The sequence below is a fragment of the Hylobates moloch genome, unplaced genomic scaffold, assembly GCF_009828535.3.
Source record: "Hylobates moloch isolate HMO894 unplaced genomic scaffold, HMol_V3 SCAFFOLD_1, whole genome shotgun sequence".
NCBI lineage: Eukaryota > Metazoa > Chordata > Mammalia > Primates > Hylobatidae > Hylobates > Hylobates moloch.
In genome coordinates this window covers 189,855,713-189,876,278 of record NW_026652276.1, presented here as the reverse complement: position 1 = coordinate 189,876,278, position 20,566 = coordinate 189,855,713, and the positions used below count along the sequence as shown (strand labels likewise).

At 35.8% G+C, this 20,566-nt stretch overlaps 1 pseudogene; it reads left to right on the top strand.

The window, feature by feature from the left end:
* The first annotated feature begins 16,768 nt into the window (after positions 1 to 16,768).
* On the top strand, positions 16,769 to 17,771 carry LOC116809647 (mitotic checkpoint protein BUB3-like; annotated as a pseudogene).
* The last annotated feature ends 2,795 nt before the right edge of the window (positions 17,772 to 20,566 follow it).

Below are 20,566 nucleotides of genomic sequence, written 5' to 3'. Positions count from 1 at the left end.
ATGATTATGAAAATCATTCAGAGTTTGGAGTCATTATATTTTTGTCTTTAACTCTAGTGTCTACTGACACCATGTACTGTATTTTAAAATTAAAACATTTACACATTTAAATCTCCTCCCAGCTCCCATTTTTCATGATTTTTGAAAATGACATTATTGTCAACATCTATATTTCATCACCAGTTCTTACAACACTGCTTTTTCTCTTTCAGGGTACTTTCTGGGTACTTTATTTTGATTTGTTATTTGTAGAGCTGTACTGCATTGAAAGTTAAACAATTTTGAAAGCCTTTTTTGTGTCTGTTGAGATGATCATATGGTTTTGCTTTTAATTATGTTTTTCTGGGCCGGGCACGGTGGCTCACGCTTGTAATCCGTCAAGACACCTCTCTATAAAATACAAAAAATTAGCCGGGCTGGTGGCGGGCCTGTAGCCCATATGAGGTGAGGCAAGTGAGCCAAGATTGCGCCACTGCACTCCAGCCTGGGCGACAGAGCGAGACTCCACCTCAAAAAAAAAAAAAAAAAAAATTATGTTTTTCTGGTGAATCACATTTATCGATTTGTATATGTTGAACCAACCTTGCATCCCAAGCCTACTTGATCATGGTGAGTTAACTTTTTGATGTGCTGTTGGATTCAACTTGCTAGTATTTTATTGAGGATTTTAGTGTCTATGTTCATCAGGGATATGGGCCTGAAGTTTTCTTTTTTTATTGTCTCTGTCAGGTTTTGGTATCAGAATGATACTGCCTTCATAGAGTGAATTAGAGAGGAGTCCTTCCTCCTCAATTTTTTTGATATAATTTCAGTAGAATTAGTACTAGCTCTTTGTACATCTGGTAGAATGTGGCTATGAATACATCTAGTCCAGGGCTTTTTCTTTCTTTTTGATTGGTAGGATTTTATTACTGATTCAATTTCAGAACTACTTATTGGCCTGTTCAGGATTTCAATTTCTTCTGGGTTCAATCTTGGTTGTTTCCAGGAATGTATCCATTTCTTCTAGGTTTCGTAGTTTGTGTGCATAGAGGTGTTCACGATAGTTGGAGGATGTTTTTGTGTTTTTATGGGGTCAGTTAACAACCTGCTCCTGAATGACTTTTAGGCGAAGAACAAAATTAAGGCAGAAATCAAAATACTCTTTGAAACTAATGAAAACAGAGACATGACATACCAGAATCTTTGGGACACAGTTAAAGCAATATTAAGAGGAAAATTTATAGCATTAAATGCCTGCATCAAGAAGTTAGGAGGATCTGAAATTAACAATCCAATGCCGCACCTAGAGGAACTAGAAAAACAAGAGCAAACCAACTCGAAAACTAGCAGAAGAAAAGAAATAATCAAAAGCACAGCTGAATTGAACAAAATTGAGAGGCGAACATTCAAAATATCAATGAAACCAAGCTGGTTCTTCAAAAGATTAAATGAGTTTGATAGACCATTAGATTAATAAAAAGAGATAAAACAAATACAACCAGAAATGACAAACATAACATCCTTCATTTATCCCACTACTTATCTTACCCTTAATTTATGAGCTTTTCATCATTATTATTTATTCAAAATTGTTTTATTGGTTATATGTCAATCTTCTAGGTTTGGGGGATATGAATGTTCCTGACTGCTTCAGACTTAAATTCCAGTGAAAGCCAGGGACAAAAAACACATTAACAAATAAATAAATAAGATATACCTTTTTCTCTATTTGATAGTCAAAGAGAAATTATTTTAATAGTCATGCTTAATATTTATTTCCCAGGAATCCTCTAGAAGGCATGGATTTCACTGAGAAGCAGACCTCAAATCCTACAAAAATGACAAATGTCAAGGAGAAACAAAATAGGATTTCAAGTTAGAGAAAGATGGAAGTGGGAAGATGTGCTTCTGTAGTAAGAATGACAAGAGAAAGCCTCTTAACGGAGATGAGGTCAAAGTGGAACTATTTTAAAAGGGTGTCATTCCCACAATGATCTGTGAAAGGAGCTCCCGAACAGGATGGACAGGTCATGCGAAGTCATGAATGCATGGGAGTCACAATGTTTAAGATACACCCTTCAGTTCTCGGCGACCAACTTTTAAAGACAGCTGCTTTGGGTGTGAGGTTTAAAGAAGTCTGTGTATGCTATCAGATTTATGTTTACTTTGGCCCCAATTTTCAGAATTTGAAGGTAAAGTTAATCGACTGTGGACCAGAGACATATCTGCTTTCTTTCTTGAATATATAAGCCTCCCCTCTCCTTGCTTCATGTATTTTGCTTTCAGTTTTCTGTTTTTATTTTGGGAGTACTTTTTAGGTGAATTTTTGAGGATGGGCATTGATTAAAATTACCTTTATTGTAACAAATTTATATTCAAGTTCTAATCAGTTTTAAATTAGGAGTATCTAAAGGACTGTGCAGAGACATTCTGATGATGAGTCACTTGATGTTATTTTGATGAAAATGGGTAGTAGAAATACTACTTTCCCAAAAAGCATCATTAAATATGACTCCTTCAATAATTCTCTGAAATAGCAGAACACGTGCCAGCATTCTTTCTGATAAATGTTTGGCCAAGTGCGTATCTCATACAGATGATACACTGAACTCATCTATTTTATGTCTGTCAAACACACATTTCCAAAAAAGAAAAAAAGAAAAAAATCTATTATCTTAGCACTACATACTACAAATAATTATTCAACTCATCAAGTGCATATGTAATGTTTAAGTTCTGAAAGTTGATTTGTTAAGAACAAAGTTTATGGTATCAATAAATTACAGATATATCGTTTGTCTAGGATTCGAACAAAAACAATATTACATTTGCTTTTAGGTAGTTTCTCTATTTTCCCCTGAAGAGAAAGCAGAATAAATTACACCACTCATTTGAAACAACCACCGATCTTGAAATACTTTAGAATCCCAAGTTACACGTCATTTTGCATCTTTTTTATCTGCAAGTATAAATTTGGAAATCCTAGCACACACTGAGGTATCACTTGTAATATCAAATCTTATCAAGGCCTCTTTTAATTGCACCAGTTTAAATCTCTAAGGCATCAACTTTATCAAGAATGTTTTGTCTTTTCCCACTGTGCTGCTACTGCTGTGCTGTGGAGGACTGATTCTGGAAACAAGTTTTCCAAACTAGATAAGCTTCCTACATTTGTTTTTCTGCCAAACAAACAAAACAACAAGGACAACAACAAAGGAGCAGCTGTAAGTGTTCAAAGCCAAGCCACTGACTTCATTCAGAAGGCAAAAGATGACTGTATTTTTATCAAAAACAAAGGTCAGTCTAAATTAATCTCTTGGTTTAATCTTAGCCCTTCTCATGCTCAGGTTATTTTTCTATATATAAAAGAGTATATTGCAGATAAAGGTGCGGTCAACTCCAATACTTGCCTATTCACCTCCTTCCTCTCCATAGGCAATTATCATTGTGAATTTAATATTTCTTCTGTCACTATATTAGTACAATTTATATATTTAAAATACATAGAATATGTAACATATGGTTTACTGTTATTTTACAAGTTTATATAAGGCACTACATATACTTTGCAACCGTCTGTTTTTCACTCAGCATTAGGTTTTGAGATTGTTATTTGTGGTTTTTTATTTTAATGGCTATATATTAATTATATAAACATACAATGCTTTTTAACCTATTAATGAAAGATTATTTCCATTTTTTAACAATTGCAGATATTCAACAAAGTTATTCTTTAATCCATCCACCTTGAAAGCAATTATAGAAATTTAGGATATGCTACTTTCAATTTAATCTTTCCTGTATCATTTCTCATGCTTTTGCAGTTTGATTTTTCTGATTCCTCTTTAATTTTTTGCAAATTGCCTTTTCTTCACTGCCAATAGGTATTTTAACCTTAACAATACAATACGTTTACCAATTTATTTGTCAGCATTTATTTTGCATCCTACTCATCTTTCTGGGTTTATTTTTCTTTTGGTTGAATGCATCTTAAAATAGCTTTTGTTTTGGAAAATATGTGAATTGTAAATGCTTAGTCTTTGTTTATGCATAAAAGTCATTGTTCCCTTCTTACTCTGTAATCATTTGTTTGAATACAAAAGATGAGTTGACAGGGCTTTTTTTTTTTTAAAGATTTTTGAAAGTATAATTCCATTGCTTTCTAATAGAAGAAGACACAGATAAGAGCCTGTCAAAAGTCTGATTGCTGTTCCTCTGAAGGCAATCTTCACATGTATTTTTCCATCCCAGTAGAAAGCTTTTAAAAAATTGACTAGGTTTTTTCTGGACTATAATCTTACTGTGATGTTTCTAGGGGAAACTTGTTTTTCCTTAACATGTTTAAACCTGCTTAGGAATTATGTTTTTTAAAAAATTCTAATAATTTTTTCCTATTACATCATCATAAAAACACCACCCCCCATTTTCTCTATCTTTTTCTTCCTAAAATTCCTATTACAATTATGTTGGATCTTCTCTTTCTCCTGCTCACATCTCAAACTTGTTTCATGTTTTCTATCTTTAATTCTTTGTACCGCATTCTGCATGATCTCCTTAGATGTGCAATCTAATTCATTCACTCTTTCTTCAGATGAATCTAGTCTTATATATTTAACCTTTCCATTGAGTTTCTTTTTAATGTCAAAGATTACGTTTTTCATTTTTTAAATTTCTACATGGTTCTTTCGTATCTTCCTTTTTTTTCCCCAAAGTACTTTAGTTTTATCTTTCTCATTTCTAGTTTGTCTTTCTTCTCTTGATTTGCACTGAAGTGTCTTCAGTCTGTTCTGCAATCTCCAGCCTAGGAGGTATACATTCTTCAACATGTTGGATCTGATGATTCCTCCAATGGCATTTTTTCCTCTCATGCAGTTTGTTATCTTACTGTAAACTTTTCTTCAGCAGAGTTTAATTCTTTTGGATTTCTACATGCCCTGAGAAAGTATCCCTGCAATGTGGCTTTAGGATTGCTTTTGCTGGGGGACCCAAGAGTCTCAAGAATGCCAGCTTGGGTATCTCCATGCACTGCAATTACCAACCTGGAATACAGACCCAACCTGGAAAAGGTTTCATGGTGTTTCTTACCTCTCACAGGCAGCTTTTTTTTTTTTTTTTAACTTTTATTTTAAGCTCAGGGGTACATGTGTAGGTTTGTTACATAGGTAAACTTGTGTCATGGGGGTTTATTGTACAGATTATTTCATCACCCAAGTATTAAGCCTAGTACTCATTAGTTATTTTTTCTGATACTCTCTCTCCTCCCACCCTCCACCTTCCAAAAGGCCCCAATGTGTGTTGTTCCCCTCTGTGTGTCCCTGTGTTCTCATTATTTAGCTCCCACTTATAAGCGAGAATATATGGCATTTGGTTTTTTGTTTGTGTGTCAGTTTGCTAAGGATAATGGCCTCCAGCTTTATCCATGTCCCTGCAAAGGATGTAACAGGTAGTTCTTCTTTCCACTTTGATGTCTACAATGACAAACTTCCTTGCTCTTCCTAGGCCTGAGTGGAAGTCAAGCTTTCCTTGTCTTTATTTCACATATGACCTTATCACTTATGACTCCAAGTTTTATAAAAGATGTTCAGTTCCATGTGCCCCATTTACACAGTGCCTAAAGCTGAGACTTTCTTCCCCGATTCAGAAAAATAGCTCCCCCAAACATACACATACCTCAGAAAGATGGTTCAATGATTAAATACATGAAAAGAATAAACAAGCATAAGAATGTTAAAATCCACTGACTTTTCTCTATTCAGTTCTGACTCTAGGATTTTTTCCTTCATTTAATTTCAAACCCAGTTATGTATTTGCTATTTTTGTGTGTTTATATTTTATCCAAATGTATTTGATGACAAAAACAGATGCAGTCAATTTAGTCTGATGTATTACTGAAGAACCCCATCAGTTACGTCTTAGATTCATAAGTAGATATAACTAATGGTTTCCATAGTTGATTGCCTTGAATATAAAAACATATTTTTTTTTTAGTTAAAAGTGTATTCTAACCTTTTTGCTAGTTTAGCATTTACGGCTTTGAATACAAAGACGAATCGTTTTGACTCTGAGAAGAAGTGTAAGCATTAAGGAAATCTTGGATAGTCTTATTTCATAATATTATCTTCAACATCAAAAGGTTTTATTGAATGAATGAATGAATGAATACATGAACATTTTACTTGCTTCACAAACATCAGGACCTGAAATTGATTTTTTTAACTGAGTTCCTCATTTATAAGGAAGGATAAGGTTTGAACTCCCTTTTATTTGCCAGTTCCCTAGTTTCTGCTTTTACACACACACACTCCTTTGCTATTCTCTTCTTGGCATTGATACTTGCCAATTTTTATAAATTTACTGTGGACCTCAGTCTGCACTCTCTAATGCCTAGTGTTTCAATTATTTTCTCAAAGAAATCTTGGGCTTATATTTTCATGATGTATCTACTATTAATAACCTTTATTCCCCTATTTCATATCATTTAGAGAGAAAAGGAAGAAAGTGAAAATGAGAACACAAAATCTCCTAGTTTTGACTGAATTGACTGTCAGTGCGATGCACACAAGAATTGAGTGCAATCAAAAGAATAAAACATTTCAGAGATTTCTGTTTGTCTTAATTTTAAACTGGGAGTACATGAAGAACAAGTCGCTCAGAGACATATACTTATTTCTAGGAATATTTTGAATTTGTCTTCCATAGAACCATATAATCAATTCCATCTGCTTATCCAACCAATAATAGTAAAAATGATAATCCCAAGCATTCTCTTTTTTATAAGGTTATTCAAATTGGAATCCACTCCTTTCTTTAACCAAAAATGTTACTATTTACAACTAAGGCTCATAAAACTTTTCAGGCATTTTATGATGGCAGATCTCAGAGCCAGATGGTCTGAGGTCTAAAGAATATAGATGGCATAAGAACATTTACTGATTAGGTGATAAGTGTCATAATTTTAACAATGGCCAATTAGCAAATTCTAATAAAGTTTTCAGAGGACCCATGAAAGTTAATCATGCTTGAATTTCTACCATAGAATCACCTCACTTTAAGTAATATGTATTCCTAAAAATTGCATGTCAATTGAACATTTGTAAGTAAAAGCATACATTTTCACAGACCTGAATTATCATTGACATATGTTATTTTCATTATCTGATTAATTTACTATCGTCAGTGACTCAACTAAAGTTAGGTGTTTTCTGCTTCTTGCTTGTTAAATAACCAACATTTCAGTGCCTTTGGGAGATTAAAATTTAAGATTATACTTTAAATTGTTTGTTTTGTAAAGGGAATAATTAAAATCCTGTTAATTAAGAAAAAGAGGTACACTTACAATATGTAAATAGCTATTGCTAAAATATTATAAGAAATTCCACTGGAAAATGTGAGGTAAAGATGGTGGAAATAACCAACAAATGACAAGTTCTTTCATAATTATTTTATTTAAACTCAACATTCCTACAGGTAGGAATTCTTGTTCCCATTTAAAAAGTTAGAATTGCAGGATTAGAGAAGTTGAGGGGCAGAGGCAGAATTTGAATCCATCTCTCTGATTCCCAAGTCCATCCACTTTCTACTCTACAACAGGCCTTAGCATGACACATATCTGGAAGCTAATTTTCAGAATTTCCTGAAAAGCCTTCTGAAAATAAACTGTTATCTCATAGAGATTTATAAAAATGAAATGGTCCAGATATATATGGATTAAGTCAGCTGTCAAAGTCCCTAAATAGATAAACATTAAGTGTTATGCATTTCCTATTTACCATAATCATGTTTTTCCAGAATGCAACTGTATTTTGTTTTGAAATATGAGTCACTGCCATAATCTCAATTAGTGAGAGGAGAAGTGACTCTGCTGATGCTGAGTCATGAAAACCCCATTGCACTGCTAGTTTCCTGCTCAGGGTAGCTACCTCATGAGCCCTGCAATCTCCCAGTCTGGCTGCTTTTTCTTACTAATGAGTCACCTCAAATGAAATGTCAAGTAGCAGTCTTCAATGGCTCTTCAGCTGGACCTTGCTCCAACCCTAAGCCCTAAAATTAGAAGGCATTTCTGAATCAAGAGTCTCCTGCGCAGGCTTCCTAGCATTGCAGCATTATCTCGATACAGAAGGTTGTAACCAATTCTATGATTTGCCCAAAGTTTTGATCAATTAAACTAAATAGCAAAAATTTCTTGAATTTTTCTGGCATCTAATGATACCCTTCACTAATTTTTGAATTAGATTCAGGATTTCCCCTATTTTTATATTCCAAATAGGAAACTGATGATGATGTGTGTGACTTGGGGGTAGGCAGTAGGGGGTGAGTAATTAAGTCACCAAATAATGTTCAAGTGTCAATTAAGATTTTTGTGAGTGACATGCACAAAGTTGGTTGGTGGCTTGCTTTTCTGTGTGTGTGTGTGTGTGTGTGTGTGTGTGTGTCTGTGTGTGTGTGTGTGTGTGTGTGTTTTCAATGTGTACAATGAAAAGGGGGTAGAATGAAGGGAAAAAAAAGGAATAATTTCAATCAGGGAGGCATAACCTAGTAATAATAACTAAACTTCATTACTAAACATGTGGTATGAAAATTAAGGAAGGGCAATGATGATCCAGAATTTCAAACCCGGGAGCCATAAGAATGAAAATACCATTAACGAAGAAAGAAAAATAAAGGAAAAATTTTACTGGGGTATAAGGGGAGTCATGAATAACTGCGTTGGTTTCAACACCTCTTAGGGAGGTGGGATCAGTTCAGGAGGTGATTACATCTAGGGCTGCAGTAATGGTCAACTTCTTGAGTTGAGGAGATCTGTGACCTAAACATGGTGAGGGAGAATCAGAGAACTAAGAGCTGAGTCTCAGGGTTTGGAGAGGAAAGTAGAACCATTGAAGAATTTTTATTAAAAAAGAATAGCCAGAGGAGGAGAAGAAGCAGTGAGGTACATCCTCGTGGAAGTCAGAAGTGGAGAGAATTTTAAGAAGGAATATGTCATGTGAGGAACTGAATATTGCAGAACCTAAAAACCAACGTTTTCTAGGAAATTGTCTTGAATTTAAGATCGAAAGGTTTTATAACAAGTGTCGTAACAATCCAAATAATCATACAAATAAGTAATGGTAGAAACATATCTCAAAATCCATTATTCAACCTTGCTGAAAATGGGAGAATAGACAGACTATACATTTTAGTAAGACAGCCTTGGAGAAATACAAGAACTTTAGCTAATGAAAAATATGCAAATGCTCCCCATTACATTTTAGTGTTAAGTGAATATACATATGTCACACAAATATACTCTGCAAATTTGGAATTGGTTTGCAATTTGTTCCTGATAGTAATATGGAAAAATTAATCCTTAATGTAATACCTAAAACTCTAGAGACAAGGACTGGCTGTCCTGTCTAGTTTTCTGTTGAAGTATAAGTACTCTTAATTTTGTGCACTTCTGATTTGTGAAAGTGAAATTCATTTATGTAAAATAAGCTTCACAATTTTAAACAATATTCCCAGTAATACAGACAGAATACATGGATATCAACTTAGGTAGAACCATCTGCTATCCCCTCTCAACTCAATATTATGCTTCTCAACATAAAGTACTCAATGCATTAAAAATAACATTAAAATAACTAGTGACATCTAACTGAAGATAAGGCTCAGGGACTCCTATCTTAGAAATTTTTCCCAAAACCCCCAAACAAGCTATCTGTTTTCTTCTTAATCTCTCTCCCATTGCACCCTTGGACCCCATTCCAAAAAATGGGGAAACTTATTGTCTACACAACAAAAGAAATTATAATTTTATGTTATAATGGAAATTAGGCAGCATTAAGCCTGTGAGTATAGGAGGCCATTCACATTTAAAACTGGTATATATTTGAGCTTTTATATGAACTCTCCAATAAATACAAGAGAACTGGGGTGACAGAGAGTCAGGCAGCTTGATTCACTAGATTTTTTATCTAGTCTGGGAGCAGTGAAAATATTGCACCATAATACTTACAAAGTAACCCTAATGAAGAATATCAATCAGATAGAAAACTCCTACAATTACATCATGTTTGGCTATGGTTATGTCCAAACATAGTTTCAAACAAAATTTCTAAAATTGTAGGGCTATTTCCGTATTGGAAAATGGATGTCTGTCTAGTAAAATTCATTTCAGCACGATTTATAACAACCACGTGGCACTGCAAATTTGTGTTTCTAACATCCCACTGTAAATAAATAATTGGTATACTTTTTTACTTTGATGAGGTGCACTTAAAAGTTCTTTGCTAATTTTATAATCCACAGGGAATTTTAAGTTTTCATTTATATGCTACACACAAAAATGTAGCTGTAATGGCTGACTCACCATAAAGAACAGAGCTAAACCATTTTTAAAATGAAAAATCAAGATGTCACCAGTAGGCAACTAGAAATAATAAATGTAGTTTATAAAACATGATTCTATTTTATTTTATTTACATTAAATCTGTGGAAGGGAATATCTGAGGAAAGAATTTGTTATTTAAGTATTTTTTTTTCTCAAATCTATGAGCTACACATTGCATTTCCACTAAAATTTTTAGGAACTTCAAGCCAGTATCAAAAGATTATGTATTATTTAATTATACAAAAAACATGATTCATAAAATATTGTGCTTCTTAGAAAATACTCCAGGTATTTTACAAGGAACAATATACTTAGAGTACTAAAAATATACACAACTGCAGAAGCAATTAAAATCAGTAATAAAAATCAAACATAAAATGAGTGTACCATGCCAAAGGCCTTTTGAAATAAAAGAGCTTTAAACCTATAGAACATAAAAGAAGGCTAATTCAATGGTTGTCCCCAATTGAAAAAATAAAAGATAAAAAAGGACATTCCATAGCCCAAGGCTGGCAGACAAATTCTTGCGCTTGTACTTGTAAGCTTTAGATTGAAAATTTATCTTGCCCTGAAAGTTCACCAGTTCTTTAACATTTCACTTTTTTCCAAAAAGCTTTGCTTAGAGAATAGCATCACCAAAGAGACCTTAACTATGAGGGTCAATTATAAGAATAAAATATACCGCTTTTCTATCACCGTGTTGGCCGTTTAATAAGTTTATGCAGAAAAGATAAAATAACTATTCACTGTTTGTACTTCTAACATCAGTTAAACTCCTTGAGAATGTAAACATCTGGGCATTTGTGGATAAAGTGAAAAACAGAAGGTAGATTTGAGCAAACCGTCCTTCTTTCTAGAAAAAAAAGATGAAAAAAAGGCAAATGAAAACCTTTTCAATACGTATGACTTTCTGGCAGGGTAGGAAATTCATTTATTTGTTAAAAAATGAACCAGAATAACTAATCTAAATAAATTTGTCAAATTTTTTAAATACTGCTTGAAAGTAGAGCTCCTACTTTATAACCTTTATTAAAAAATTAAACTGCCAGTTTCTTTATATAAATGGCTAAATGTTACTCTAGAACTCTGATCTCAGCATGAATTCATTGGATGAGCTATAAAATTCTTACTTCTCGATAGTAATGAACTGCAAGTCATCCTGACTTAATATGGCCTGGCATATGCTTGGGATGTGAAAAATGGAAGACAGACATTTTTGTCACCTAGAGTATATGTTCCGGTGAATTTCAAACAGACGTATCTTGTTGAATATATTTTTAGTTTTTTTAGTGTCAGTATATTTGAAGAAAAAAAAAACTTTACACTTGTTTTTCCTCCCTAATCGGAGGAAGCTTTGTAAAATTCACAATAATGAAAGAGAGAACAAAGTTCATAGATATAAAAAAAAAGTTTTTCTTTTCCTTTTGCATTAGGAGAGAAGTTGAAAAAGATAAAAAGAAAGAAGTTAGAAAAAAATAAAGGCAGCAAACCGGTTTACCTGAAAGGACTTTAAACCCAGAAGAAAACTCTTGCCTGCCAATTTTTTCTGATCTGGCTCTATGTCCACACCTGACTCTTTGACAACAGCCTGAGCAGAAGCAGACTCTGTCCAGATGACTCCTGAAGTTCAAAATTTGAAAAAGGCAGTTCTGGAGAATACCAATGGGAAGGGGTCAGAAATTCCAATGATTAAGTTAAGGAATTATCGAAGACCAATTTGCCCCTCGGTATGCAGAGCAAGGTATAGACTTCCTACCACTTACTTCATGAAGTGCTCTTCTAGACAAAACCAGGAGAGTACTTCATAAAATAATGGGAGGCCCAAGGAGAATCCAAGATTGTACTACGTATGTTATAACCAAATATAAAGGTTTAGCTTTCAAGATGTGTTCAGCTTGCCCTTTATACCCTCAAATGACACATCCACACACTTATCCAAGGCCATGGTCAACTCTTTTATGCCAGTGAGATGCAATGTGTTAAAACAGCTGCACAATCCATGCCAAGTAGCTTTATTACTAAGTATAATTCTTCATTAAAAAATAAGAATGACTAGCAAAAAAGGAACAGTGAAGAAAAATCAAGAAGAGAAAAATTAAATACCATAGAAAGAACAAGCAGAGCAGTTCCTGGGAAAAAGGTATAGCTGGGGAACTATAAAAACAAAATTCTTTCATCAACACAGAAAATCTCTCCACAAAGTTAGAAAGGAAGGAAAATAGCTGTATCGTTAAATAAGCAGAAAATCAGAATATGATGTTCTCTACAGACAATCCACTAAGAGATTGCAAAGACAGAAATAAATTACATCCTTTAATATACCAAGAAGATATAACCCACATGTTCTCAAGATAAATAATAATCAGTCCTTAAGCAAAAGAATGTGACAGCACTATTTGTCATATCTAGTTCATCATAGATTTACCTGGTATTTGGAGGGCTATCTGTGTTTCCTAACAAACACTGGGAGAAGACGTGGAAAGGAGAAGAAAGTTTGGTCTAACTCCTCTGTCATAGTGAGGAGATACTGGATTTTATCCAAATATTTGGATGAAGAAACAGTTGTGTGAGAACAGTACTTGGTGTTTTTAGAGTAACAGCCAGAAGTCTGAATACAATGGGTTAAAAAAATTACTCATGAGAAGTAGAACTGGGGTTTAGAAAGACAAAGGAAGGGAAAATTTCACACTGGTTTCATGTTTTTATTGTTTATCATATAAATCTCTCCTTTAGTTCAAGCAATGCTCTTTTGTCTCACGAACGGTCATACCTGGAATCATCTCTGTGGATTTACTTTTCCTGTTGTAAAACTGTAGTTAATTTTATTACCCAATATGATATTCACTATACAGAGACCTTTGAGATATATTCCTGTTTGAATGTAGTGTCATAAAAATATCTTTGTCTCTGCAGATAAATTGTGTCTTTTCTTTTGTCAGAAATAAAAACTGAGGCGTTTAGCTGCCAGGAAACTTAAAAGTTGAAGGCATTGCTCATTTGTAGTTATCAATTCGCCTAGGTGTCTAAGCTTTTAGATCGTCTTTATCTTGCTTTTATTCCTGTTGACAAATTTGGCTTTTTGCTTCCTCAGATGCTTGAATTTGTGGAAATTTTACTGATGCTAAATATATCAAAAAGATGTTCGTTCCACTACTGTAACAGATGTTTGCGCCATTCACAGTTGTGCCACATTTTCCCCCATACATTTTAAGTTGCTTGATTATCCCAATTATCTGTAATATATTATATCCCCCATCCCTATCAGAGTGCTGTGTATGTAACAGGTTCCCAATAAATGTTTCCATGTTGGACTGACTTAATCACGGTTACCACAGCTTTTCAATTTATCACCAGCAGTAAAATTTTTTCCCAAGTTACATATAAACAAAAAGAAAGTGTTTTACCTCTTAGCTACTTTTATATGTGCTAATAAAATTCTTCTAAAAGAAACAAAGCAAATATAAAAGACTAACTTGTGATTCATAAACACAGAAATATTGCAGTCATCATTCACTGGATCACTTTAAATGCAATTTTGACTTTTAGAAGTAAATATATGATATGAACAATGAAAACAATCCTTCTGAACTAATCCACTGCAAATGATCCCCAGTAGTAATATGTATTTCTCTACATATCCCTGCATTTAACAAATATCTGAACCTAAACAGGAATGGAGTGGGACCAAAGCTCAGATGTACTTTTGAGAAAAATCGATTCCTACATCTTTAGAGTTCAATCTGCTAAAACACTCAGCTGCCTCATCAGTGGAAGTTTGCATTGAAAGGTCATTGAGCGATGATGTTTTCTGGTTGTGTAACAGTCACAGAAAACTTTGAAAAACAACATTGTACTACTAATTCAAAGTAAAGCACCTATGTTTCCCTATTACTTATCGCCCCCATGCTTTAGTTTTCTCAGAGGTAGACAAACCAATGTTCCTTACACAGGCCGAAGATGTGATTCTACCAACAAAGCTGTTCCTTTGCAGAAGCACAAGGAAATGTTGTGTCTATGGTGTGTTATGGATGCCACAGGCTGACATACCTGTCTTCGAATTTTTCTCCCATGGGGTTGAAACAAACAGAGAAACATCCCACTATACAGTTAGTCCTTTAGGTCATAGCATCAGCAGCAAATAGCTGAAGTTAGCATGATAGTAGCTTATGGGAGACAGGACAAACATTGGCAGACATTGACATAAATGCATGTATTAGAAAAGACTTCAAGTAGAGATTAGAAATAAGAAGGACAAGGGCATTTCCCTGGACTACGGATGTCAGGATAATTAAAATAGAGATTAAAAATAAATAGAGATTAAAACTAAGAAGGGCAGGGGCATTTCCCTGGACTGTAGAGGTCAGGATAATCCTGATAGTAAAGAGGGAAGCCCCAGGGATGGTGCAGAATGAAGGACCCACAAGGCACATTGAGAAGCAGGAAACACTGGAGAGGGAGTGGAACTAAGAAGGGATGGGAAAGGTCAATACTTAAACATCATAGCATTTTCTGTGGCCTCCCACGCACATTAAAATAGAAAACAGTAAAGGTGATAACAAAACACAGCACACTTTGATTAAAATATGCCAATTATTCAAGAGAGGAAGATAAATCACAAGCATGTGTAAACAGTAATCATTTACTTTTCCTTGTTGAAATACTACTTTACCATAGCAAGCCAAACTTCTGAGAGGAAATGGTGATACAGAATGATCAACTCTGGGTAAACGCCATAAGAAAATAAAATCTGAAACTGGCTCTCCAAAAAGAACACCTAATTATGAGTACAATTATGAGCAATGATGCTCAAAGCTCACTGCATGTTAGAATCACCTGGGAACTTTCAATTCATAATCATCCCTGAGATTCAACACTCTGCCAGAGATTCTGATTTAACTCAGCCAAGATGGGACCCAGGCATCAACATTTTTAAGGCTCCCCAAGTGATTCTAATGTGCAGCTAGAGTTGCAAACCACAGTTAAAGCCACAATGTACATTTTAGGGTTTCAAAGTGATCAGAAGCTGCCACTGCAGGTTTCTGCACGTACAGAAATTTTGTTTCTGATTTTTTTTTTCACCATGAAACTGTTGAAGTTGCCATCATTATATAAATCAGACTATTTACAGTACTACTCTAAAATACCCCTCGTTTTGCAGTAGACCCATGTCTACTCAATTTCAAGTATGTAACAGAACAAGTTAGAGGGACAAATAATTGAATTCTAAATACCACACTTGTTGAAATCTCATGGGTTTATTAAGGGTATTCACCACAAAGGATAGCCTTGTTTTAAAATTCTTAGCTTTTTTGAGATGAAGTTTCACTCTTGTTGCTCAGGCTGGAGTGGAATGGCGTGATCTTGGTTCACTACAACCTCTGCCTCCCAGGTTCAAGTGAGTCTCCTGCTTCAGCCTCTCAAATAGCTGGGATTACAGGTGTGCACCATCACGTCTGGCTAATTTTGTATTTTTAGTAGAAATGGGGTTTCACCATGTTGGCCAGGCTGGTCTCGAACTACTGATCTCGAGTGATTCACCTGCCTCAGCCTCCCAAAATGCTGGAATTACAGACGTGAGCCACCATGCCCAGCCCAATTCTTGGCTTTTCAAATCAGTGACTGGTTGGTTGTGTGGAGGGTTGGAAGAAGTAACCAGGAGGCATGAGAGAGAGTTAAATTGCAAAGGAGCATGAGCAAAGCTTTTGAGAGTAGTATATGTTCATGATTTTGACAGTGGTAATGGTATTGGGGCCCAGAAAACAATACCTCAAAACATGGCCCCCTGGCATGCTGAGTACTTTGAATTAAGATTAGCAGACCTCAGTAGCAAGATCTCTGACCTTCTCCTGCCCTCTTGTCTCCTGCCTCATTTCTCCCCTTAGCTGAGCCACAGAAACCAGAATTCTTCTTCCCCATGGCAGATCATAGAAACTAGAACCCTTCTTCCCCCAAAGAAAGCCATAAAACCCAGAAAGGTCACTCTCTTCCTTCTCCCATCTTTCTCTCTTGAAGACCTTCATAGACCCATAGCCAGGAGGAAGAAACGCCACACAGACCATAAAGAATCTGGACAGGCCTTGCTGGGTCTCCCCGCTCAGTCTATTACTATTAGATCCTACTCCTTCTGTCCAATCCCATTTCTACATGGCTGTAGAACCCAAGCATAAAAATAGTGTTCCCTGGGGCTTTGGGTCTTCATTTCTGGAGACGCCTGTGTCGTGTAAAACGTTGAATAGATAAATTTGTTATACTTTTCTCTTGTTAATCTATCTTTTGACGGAGGCAGAGCGGGGAGGTGGAGCGGAAGAAGAAGATGACGACAACGAAGACGACAGGAGTGAGGCGAGAGGACTGCTCGCGGGAGCAGACTCTCCAGGGACTTCCCAGGCCATCAGCTGGCAGGGCAGATCAGAGGGGATGACCGCTTCTAATGAGCTCAAGCTGACCCAGCCACCCCAGGATGTCATCTCCTTGGTGAAGTTCAGCCCCACCACCTCTCAGTTCTTGCTTGTCTCCTCCTGGGACACATCACTGCTCTTCTACAATGTGCAGAACACGTGCTCAGGTAACAGCCCTTGCTCTCAGGTCCATGCGCTCAGGTGCCAGCACACCAGCACCATCGTGGACTGAGCCTTCTACGATCCAGCACAGGCCTGGAGAGGAGGACTAGATCATCAATTGAAAATGCATGATTCGAACACTGATCAAGAAAATCTTGTTGGGACCCATGATGCCCCCATCAGATGTGTTGAATACTGTCCAGAAGTGAATGTGATGGTTACCGGAAGTTGGGATCAGACAGTTAAATTGTGAGATCCCAGAAATCTTTGTAACGCCAGGACCTTCTCGCAGCCTGAAAACGTATATACCTTCTCAGTGTCTGGAGACCGGCTGATTGTGAGAACAGCGGGCTGCAGAGTGTTGGTGTGGGGCTTATGGAACATGGGTCATGTTCAGCAGAGCAGGGAGTCCAGCTTGAAATACCAGACACGCTGCATATAAGCATTTCCAAACAAGCAGGGTTATGTATTAAGCTCTATTGAAGGCGGAGTGGCAGTTGAATACTTGGCCCAAGCCCTGAGGCACAGAAGAAATATGCCTTCAAATGTTACAGACTAAAAGAAAATAATATTGAGCAGGTTTACCCAGTCAGTGCCTTTTCTTTCCAGAATATCCATAATACATTTGCCATAGGTGGTTCTGATGGCTTTGTAAATATTTGGAATCCATTTAACAAAAAGCAACTGCACCAGTTCCATCGGTACCCCATAAGCATTGCATCACTTGCCTTCAGTAATGATGGGACTACGCTTGCAATAGCATCGTCATGTATTATGAAATGGATGACATGGAACATCCTGAAGATGGTATCTCCATTCACCAAGTGACAGATGCAGAAACAAAACCCAAGTGCACCTAATCATCTTGTGAAAGTGGTTTCTCTATGGAAAGCTTTGTTTGCTTCCTACAAGCGCATGCTTATTCCTTAAGGGATGTGTTATAGTGACTGTAGAGTTCTCTGTTTTCTGTCTTGCAAGAAACTTGTCTATGTACCTTAATACTTTGTTTAGGATGCGGAGTCTTTGTGTCCTCATACGGTAGTCTGAAGAATTCCCCCTTCTATCCCCTAGTATAAGCCCAGTTGCTGCGTATGAACAGTTTGAGCTCTTTTTGTAATATAATCTAAACCTGTTATTTCTGTGCTGTCTAATAAATCGGAGATTCAGAACCCTTAAAGAAAAAACAGTAAATTGGAGATAGAAAGAGAGAAAACCAGGAGGAGGGAGGCCACTCAGTTCACACTAGGAAGTTCTGGGCACTGGAGGATGGCAGGGTGAAGATGTTGTGATGGAAAAGGTACACAAATGATAGTTGTGGTCATTAGACAACTATATGCCATAAATTGCATCATATGTAAACTAATCCTTATTGGTTTTAGTGGCATTGCTAAAACATTTGTTCTTTAAAAATACTTATAAAAATAGCCCTTAAATAATCGATGACCTGTGACTGTGCAGGAACACTCTTCACTTATTGATATTCTCTAAATGCATTATTCTCCTTACATATAGAAAGCATAAGATAGAATTATTGTTACTTTGATAATAATTTTTTGTATTTTTTAGTAGAGATGGGGTTTCACCGTGGTCTCGATCTCCTGACCTCGTAATCCGCCCGCCTCGGCCTCCCAAAGTGCTGGGATTACAAGCGTGAGCCACCGCGCCCGGCCAGGTTCTGTTAAATTTCATATGCACATAGTCAAGCCGGGAAGTAACAAGATGCATAGGCTTAAAATTCCTACATAAGTATTAGAGTAAGAACCCCACATAACAAAGAATTTCTAAGTTAGTCAATCCCCACTGAATCTATGTTAAAAATAATAGGAACAGAAAATAAGTTTAAAATGAAGAAAACATCATACAACCAGTAGTTTTCAATTAATACTCTGAAACACTGAGTTTCTGTTACCATTGCCCTATAATTTTTTTTAGGATCCACAAATTCGTTAAAAAATATTTCAAGGCCACCACATTTCAGACCATATTGAAATATTAAAGCGTTACTATTGTAAAAATAGGAATATTTTATTAGAAGTGCCAGGAAGCTGAATTTGTTTCATTTTTCATTGGTAGGCAAAAACACCCTCTGTGTTAAACTAGAAGATCATCTATCATTACAGAGTATCTTATGGTTCACCCTGGAAATGTCCACTAGGACTACCTGGTATAAAAGAATATTCATTTAGAATCATTGCACTCAGTAAAAGGAAACACTTCAACTTGGAAGAAAACCTGCTGTCACTCTATTAGTGTCCTAATGGCTTTCCCAGAGTAAAGGCTTTAATGGAGATTTTTTTTTTATTATCGTTCTCAATTAGACAAAGCACCTCTGGGAAGTTGATATCTTGTGACTCAAATTCATTTACTGAGAACTGTGAGAGTATACAGGAAAAAAAATGAAACAGCAGCAGGAATATACACTCTGCAAAGAATTCTTGTTTTCAAAATGCTGAGCTTATTTGGTCAATGGAATTTACTTATAAAATTTATTTTCTGGTTTTCCAATTTACCCATTTCCACAGCCAGCCCTGGGAAATTTTGCCTAGAAAACCCATGGGGGCAAACCACAAGTTTACTTTTTCCAGGGAGTGCTTCTTATTACCCAATATTCTCCCACTCCTCTCTCCCTTACCTCATTAAAATGTACCTTTCCTGTATTTTACAACTCTGGGTCTGTGTTCTGTTAGATAACTTGAGTATTTTTTCTATTTTGACTTAAGGTGTAGCTGACTTAATGTGTGAAGCCTACTGAAGAACATCTTTTGCATTTTAACAAGGATCATAAATTCCTGAGCCAAAAGCCATAAAGAATGATGGAAATTTTACATACAATCAAAGGTCATAGAGGTCTCTTTGAGCAAGATGACTTTTCAGTCTCTAACAGGACCACAGAGGAGGCACCCTAAGGCATGCTTAGCACCCAATTAGTTGCAGGCAATAAGTGCTCAGTACGTATTAATTTAACTAAACGAAGCATTTGTTTAAATGAAACGGAGAGGGAAAAGGAGGTAAAGAACAGATCCCAGTGAAAAACTATGAGGCACTTATGCATATATCAGAATATCACATTGTGCCCTGTAAGTATGTATGATTATTATTTCTCAATTTAAAATAAAGTTTGAGAATGTATGGAGCTGGAGGAAGAGGTCTAAGAAGTCAAGATCAGAGAAGTAAAAATGTAGCCAAGATAGAATAGATTTGCAGAAGACAGTGGGAAAATAATTTCAGGGGGAATTAGGACTGCTAATAATGTTAAATCCTACAACTCTAGAAATCAACAAAACCAAGACAAGCAAGGATATTGACTGGTTATTAGAAACTTATTATAATCTCCAAAAGGGCATTTTTTGGTGGTGTAATGGGAACAGAAAACAAACTGAAAAAATTGAAGAATTAGAGAAAAATAGAAAACTAATGACAATGAAGCTGTGCAGACTATTCTTACAAAGAATTTGGCTTAAGGGTAGAGAAAAAGAAATGGACAAATATGCAAAGTGTTGACATGAACAAGATATCTCTGCAGATAGGAAAGATCTGAGGATGTTTATACTGAGGACTAAGGTCCGATTTTTTATCTCACGCAAATTCCTACCTAAGGGGTCTAGGGAGTCATACCCTACAAACTGTAAATTCTCATTCTTTTCACCATAATCTT